The 7,500-nt window shown below is 36.5% G+C and overlaps 1 protein-coding gene across 7 annotated transcripts in view; it reads left to right on the top strand.

Moving 5' to 3' along the window:
• Positions 1–154: 154 nt before the first annotated feature.
• The window catches only part of LOC138042125 (tetratricopeptide repeat protein 28-like), a 25,803-nt gene continuing 18,457 nt past the window's right edge, over positions 155–7,500 (top strand). Inside the window, exons 1-5 of one of the 7 annotated variants that reach the window (XM_068887901.1) lie at positions 594–651; positions 1,189–1,235; positions 2,455–2,503; positions 3,210–3,256; positions 7,138–7,205. The gene's annotated coding sequence lies outside the window, so the exon portion shown is untranslated. Of the gene's footprint in view, positions 201–593; positions 652–1,188; positions 1,236–2,454; positions 2,504–2,579; positions 2,670–3,209; positions 3,257–7,137; positions 7,206–7,500 lie in introns of those variants that run through there. The other 6 variants (XM_068887902.1, XM_068887905.1, XM_068887906.1 and 3 more) reach the window with 6 other exon arrangements.

Here is a 7,500-nt window from a genome sequence, read left to right as displayed (position 1 = left end):
TAAACCTAATGGTTTTTTGCTCATTTTGCGTACTGCGTGGTGGAGCTGAAATAAGGGAATTTTGTTATGAAAGTTAAAAGTTTTAGTACAAGATTCCCGGGACAAGATTCCATAATGCATGGATAACCACATTAAATCACCAAATCTTGCTGAGTCATTCCTTGTCGTCGAGGACCTCCCATCGATTAGCATCCATTTTGGTAAGTTGCTCACTGTTACTCGTTTCTTAAAAACACGAACAAGTAATTTATGTGTGATAAACCAGTTCTGATGAATTTTGCGTTACTTTTTGTTGTTTCCTCTTTACGCAGTCTGGATCAAGTTAGTGACTATGTCAGAATTCCTTATATGTTTATTTTCTAAAGTGATCATGATCACCGTCACTCATGATCAGTTTCGAAAGGCGTACCCAAATGATCCACCAGTATTATTTATCCCTTAATTTTTTTGTTCAGCGGGATTCATTATTCCTGCTCAAAAGGTTTTAAAGAGGAACATTGCAAGGTATTTAGTAATATTAGCTTGCTGGGTGTAATCAGATATTTGTATGTCGTTGCAAGGTAAGGGGTCACGGTAATAAATTATTTGTTTCACGCTTGTGTGATCGAACTATATACTGCCCTCCAAGTTCTTTCCTTACACATCGAGAAAGTAAGTAAACGATGTATATTGAATTTTTCCTGAGCAGAGAAGGTTTTAGTTCTTGAATCCGCTTAGATTCAAAAATGAGGGTGTCACAAAGCAAAATGACGATTAAGAATGCATTCAATCAGTTTTAGCTATAACAAACCCCTAATGTCTATTCGCTTTAAAGTCGTACTTAAAGCCAAGCAAGACCAGAGCCTCGTATAATGCATGCGTTCTCATGACAGCTTTGAACCTTACCGAACGAAACCATTACTGGAGTTGTTCGGAGCAATGGAACAGTCATCTCACTTCGATCAGCTACAGTGTTCAACTTGAACTGCTTCACTGATCAGTTGCGCAGTTTGCTCGAGTATGAAATGACTTCATTCTTCTCCTAGCTGCTCCTGTTAGTTCTATTGCGAACTTTTCAGCTTTCCGCTCCGGTTCTACATTTTATGGCATACTAGGCATAAGGGAATTATGTTATAAAAGTTAAAAGTTTTCGTACAAGATTCGATAATGCATGGATAACCATACACATTAAATCATCAAATTTTGCAGAGTCATTTCTTCTCGTCGAGGACCTCGCATCGATTAGCATCCCTTTGGTAAGTTGTTTACTGTTACTCATTCCTTAAGAACACGAACAAGTAATGTGTGATAAACCAGTTCTGATGAGTTTTGCGTTACATTTTGTTGTTTCTCTTTACTCACTTTGGATCAAGTTAGTGACTATGTCAGAATTCCCTATATGTTTATCTTCTGAAGTGACCATCGTCACTTAATGATCAATATTGCAAATGACGAATCCAAATGATCCACAAGTATTATTTATCCCTTAATTTTTTGTTCTCCGGGATTTATCATTCCTATTCAAAAGATTATATTAAGGAACATTGCAAGGTATTGAGTAATATTAGCTTCCTGGGTATAATAAGTTCTTTGCCTGTCGTTGCAAGTTAACATTAGTAACATCAGCTTGAGGGGTGTAATAAATTATTTGTTTCTTAATCGAACTATATACTGCCCTCCATTCTTTTCTTACACTTCGAGAAAGTAAGTAAACGATGTATCTTGAATTATTCCTTAACAGAGAAGGTTTTAGTTCTTAGATCTATTCAAAAATGAGGGTGTCACAAAGCAAAAAGACGATTAAAAATGCACTCAATCAGTTTTAGCCAGAACAAACCCTTAATCTCTAGTCGCTTTAAGCAATACCAGAGACTCGTGTAATGTATGCGTTCTCATTACAGCTTTGAACCTTGCCGAACGAAACCATTAATTAATGAGTTGTTCGGAGCAATGGAACAGTCATCTCACCTCGATCAGTGTTCAACTTGAACTACTTCACTGATCAGTTGCGCAGCTTTCTCGAGTATGAATTAATGACTTCTTCTCCTTGCTGCTCCATTTGTTAGTTCTCTTGCGAACTTTTCAGCTTTCCGCTCCAGTTCTACATTTTTATTGCATACTAGGAATAAATGAGGGAATTTTGTTGTGGCAGTTAAAAGTTTTCGGACAAGATTCGATAATGCATGGATAACCACATCAAATCATCAGTCATTTCTTGTTGTCGAGGACCTCGCATCGAATAAGATCCATTTTGATAAGTTGCTCACTCTTACTCCTTTCTTAATAACACGAACAAGTAATTTATGTGTGCTAAACCACTTCTGATGAATTTTGCGTTACTTTATTTTTGTTTTCTCTTTACTGATCACTTTGGATTTTCTAAAGTGATCATGATCATCGTCATTCATTATCAGTTGCGAATGACGCACCCAAATGATCCACCAGTATTATTTATCCCTTAATTTTTTTGTTCAGCGGGATTCATTATTCCTGCTCAAAAGGTTTTAAAGAGGAACATTGCAAGGTATTTAGTAATATTAGCTTGCTGGGTGTAATTAGATATTTGTCTGTCGTTGCAAGGTAATAAGTAACAATTAGCTTAAGGGGTCACGGTAATAAATTATTTGTTTCACGCTTGTGTGATCGAACTATATACTGCCCTCCAAGTTCTTTCCTTACACATCGAGAAAGTAAGTAAACGATGTATCTTGAATTGTTCCTGAACAGAGAAGGTTTTAGTTCTTGAATCCACTTAGATTCAAAAATGAGGGTGTCACAAAGCAAAATGACGATTAAGAATGCATTCAATCAGTTTTAGCTATAACTTCAAACCCTTAATGTCTATTCGTTTTAAAGTCGTACTTAAAGCCAAGCAAGACCAGAGCCTCGTATAATGCATGCGTTCTCATGACAGCTTTGAACCTTACCGAACGAAACCATTACTGGAGTTGTTCGGAGCAATAGAACAGTGATCTCTTTTCGATCAGCTACAGTGTTCAACTTGAACTGCTTCACTGATCAGTTGCGCAGTTTGCTCGAGTATGAAATGACTTCATTCTTCTCCTAGCTGCTCCTGTTAGTTCTCTTGCGAACTTTTCAGCTTTCCGCTCCGGTTCTACATTTTATGGCATACTAGGCATAAGGGAATTATGTTATAAAAGTTAAAAGTTTTCGTACAAGATTCGATAATGCATGGATAACCATGCACATTAAATCATCAAATTTTGCAGAGTCATTTCTTCTCGTCGAGGACCTCGCATCGATTAGCATCCCTTTGGTAAGTTGTTTACTGTTACTCATTCCTTAAGAACACGAACAAGTAATGTGTGATAAACCAGTTCTGATGAGTTTTGCGTTACATTTTGTTGTTTCTCTTTACTCACTTTGGATCAAGTTAGTGACTATGTCAGAATTCCCTATATGTTTATCTTCTGAAGTGACCATCGTCACTTAATGATCAATGTTGCAAATGACGAATCCAAATGATCCACAAGTATTATTTATCCCTTAATTTTTTGTTCTCCGGGATTTATCATTCCTATTCAAAAGATTATATTAAGGAACATTGCAAGGTATTGAGTAATATTAGCTTCCTGGGTATAATAAGTTCTTTGCCTGTCGTTGCAAGTTAACATTAGTAACATCAGCTTGAGGGGTGTAATAAATTATTTGTTTCTTGATCGAACTATATACTGCCCTCCATTCTTTTCTTACACTTCGAGAAAGTAAGTAAACGATGTATCTTGAATTATTCCTTAACAGAGAAGGTTTTAGTTCTTAGATTCAAAAATGAGGGTGTCACAAAGCAAAAAGACGATTAAGAATGCATTCAATCAGTTTTAGCCATAACAAACCCTTAATGTCTACTCGCTTTAAGCAATACCAGAGACTCGTGTAATGTATGCGTTCTCATTACCTTTCATCAAACTATACTACCCTCTATTTTTTCTTTCCACATCATTTGATCTCGATCCACGGTGTTTGCGTAGGCATCAGTGATTTGTGTTAGAAAGTTATATCCCACTTGATAATGTTTTACCGAGAGAATTGGCAGTGGGTAACCACATGAAATTAAAGTTTTTAGAGTTACGAGACGAAACTTTGGCTTTTGAAAATTATCAGTTTGGACTGACACTGGTAAGTCGTTCATTCAGTTTACATATCTTTTTCCTATGAATAAATGACTCATGCTATGCAAACCAGTTTCAATTACATATAACTTGCTCTGTGAAGAGATATGTTTTTGATCGATGGTGACTCGAGGTTAATTGGATTAAATCCGAACGCCTTTCGGCAGGAGTCGAACCTGCTAAGACGTGCTGCAGTAAGTTGTCATATTGCAAAGTCAAATCATTTCATTTTCAAAGCTAACCCCTCCAAAAAAGAGAAGAGCCCGATTTAATATAGAAGTGATTGATGGGCATAACATGAAATGCGTTAAGGAGGAAATTATTATAAAACTCTTTTCGTGTTATTTTGCATTAGTATTCGAGTTCTTTTGGTATCATTTCTTACTTCATGGCGTATGACATGTTTATTCTGGAAGAAAGGATGTCTTGTAACCTTGCTTGCTTTTGCTGACCAATTTTTAACCAATCAAGATCCAAAGTAGCCCGCGTAGCAAGCGTTTCCGTGGGGGGACACAAGGGATTTTTATGTTTTGGCCCGCGAAAAATGGGGCGAGACAAGGAGGAACTCTTGCAGACAAACTCCTGTATTTTCGAAACCGCCAACTTGACCTATCATGCATGTTCATCGGCTGTCATAAATTGACCAAGAAAATTTTTGGTCTGCCTTAGTGGAAATGAACTTTTTAGGCAACAGAAGCTTAAATAAGTTGACAAGGAAAATAACGATAATATTGACCAATATTAAAAAACAGATACTCTTCCCGAAGGCCTCCAAGTCCAATTATGGAGATGTTCTCGTAAGAATTTCACGCGAAAATAAGATTTTAATGTTTGATAAGGCAAATTGCATGAGGCAGCTTACCGCTATAATGAGGTTCCAAATGTTGAAAACAAGTGCTTCTGATGAAATGTCAGCGTACCTGAAATCCGAAAGACTATTGTTGTCTAACTACTTGGTTTTTAAATACAATTTTCTGTTCGATGGTTTAACACCTTGTTCTTGGTGCTTGTGTACGTATTCAAGAAAGTGATGTTAAAATTAAAGGAACAGCTACAAATCAATCAGTCAATCAATCAATATAGCGCCATCTTCCATTAATTGTCCATGACGCTTTAAAACCCTCAAAATTAAAATCCTAAGAATTAAATGCGCAATATAATACGATAAGGTTTCAAAGAAAAAGTAAACAAAAGAACTACAAGTAAAAACTACAAAATTAATCAAATGCACGCTTAAAAAGTTAAGTCTTAAGATTAGCCTTAAAAACTGCCTGTGATGATGAGAACCTGATCCGGAGTGGTAGTTTATTCCAGAGCCTTGGGGCCGCCACGGAAAAACCTCTTTTACCATACGTTTTAAGATTTGCTCTAGACTCATCAGCAACTTGTTGTTTGAAGATCTTAGTGTTCGACGAGAGTCATTATACCCCAATAGATCTTTAATGTAATCAGGGGCCAGTCCAGTCAGAGCTTTGTAAGTTAGTAACAACATTTTAAAAACTATGCAGCCAATGTAAGCTCCTTAGTATTGGTGTGATATTTTCCTGCCTTCATAGTCAAGGTAACAAGGCGAGCTGCTGGGTTCTGTAAAAGGTGAAGTCTATTATTAATCAGATACTTTAGGAGACCGTACAACAGGGCATTACAATAGTCCAAACGCGATGTTATGTAAGCGTGAACAATAGTCTCAGTACTACTCTGGGATAGGTATCGCCTAATTTTAGCTATACTGCGTATGCGGAAAAATGCGCTCTTGCATGTTATTTTAACGTGTTCTTTGAAATCTAAACATTGGTTGAATCCAACTCCCAAGTTCCTGGCCTGTTTACTAGACTTGATTACTTCTTCGTCGACTCGTATATAGTCGAGGGGTGGTTGTGGACAATATTTAGAACTATGTACTGGATAGGCGATTAGGACAATTGCATGTAAACGACAAGTATAACTGCATGTCATTTACATAGAGATGAAACGGTATGCTATGCTTCCTGGCTATGTCACCCAGTGGACTTGTATAAAGGGAATACAATAAGGGTCCCAGCACAGAACCATGTGGTACCCCGCAAGGTAAATGCTACTTCCAGAACATATAAAAAACTCTAAATCAGTAAATGACTTTTAAAAAAATTGAAAAACTTACTTTTTTCAATTAGCATTTAAATAAGTATTTATATGAACATCTATCAGTCCATATGATTAGAGCAGTACATTTTTTACCTTATTGTAAGCGCATTGATATTTTTAAATGCGCCTGTAAGAACCTTCTTTATTATTATTATTATTATTATTATTATTATTATTATTATTATTATTATTATTATTATTATTATTATTATTACTTCGACGATTCAATTCAATTAACAGAAACAAACTGTTCTCATGTCCAGACGTTTATTTGGAATGGCCCTATATCACAAAATGTTAGTCTTAGGGTCATTACTGATGTGGACAAATTTCATGTTTTTATCATCAAATTGAACAATGAATGTTTTTTTGGTCGATAACAGCTGGACTAATTCGCGTGAGTGAAGGTACGAATGAAACCAATTAAGAGCAATGTTCCTAATACCAAAACGATTCTGTAGTCTTGATAACAAAATCGAATGATCGTCGACAGTATCAAACGCAGCCGATAAATCGAGTAATAGTAAAATAACCGATCTGTCGTTGAAGTAACTTGACCGTCAATCACAATTCGAACAACTTCGCCAAGATCTTTGCGAATTTGAATTTTGTTACTAGAATATTCCACGAATTAATGGGACAGAGAACAGTTATTAGGCCCAGATGTATAACGCTGGACCGGATTGGAGAGCAGAAGCTTCTCTTTTGTCTTTAATAAAAAGAAGTCCAGAGTTCCCTGAGTTTTCGTGGATCACTGATGAATAAAATGTGTGCTTCGCGGAGCCAATCATCTCATTAACAACACTGTTCTGAAACATATAGCGTTCTCTATCTTCAGGTAATCTTGTAGGTGGCCATTTACGTTTGAGCTTCCTCCTTATGTTCTTTTGAACATCAATTTCAGTTGAATACCAAGGCGCACAAGGACGAAGAACGACCTGACGGGTCCTTTCGGGGGCATAAACATCAAAGGTAGACTTCAAGACCCGATGATATGAATCAACTTACGAATCCAAATGAAGCCGTGATTCATCAAACAAGGATGAATTCACGATAGTGTCATGGAAGTCAGCATAATAGTCTGGAAATTGTGGTTTATAGACCCTTTGCATTAATGGCAATGTACATCCTAAGCCTCAGATTCATGTGAAAAGTCCTTTGTCTAGAAACATAAGTACGAGGCTAAGGATGTACAAAGCATTGTTATTCAAATTTAGGCGCCATTTATGCAAAGGGTCTATGCAATACTAAATGCATAAAAATACAG

Source organism: Montipora capricornis, chromosome 3, assembly GCF_036669925.1.
Source record: "Montipora capricornis isolate CH-2021 chromosome 3, ASM3666992v2, whole genome shotgun sequence".
NCBI classification, from domain to species: Eukaryota; Metazoa; Cnidaria; class Anthozoa; order Scleractinia; family Acroporidae; genus Montipora; species Montipora capricornis.
This window is presented reverse-complemented; position numbering and strand designations above follow the sequence as displayed.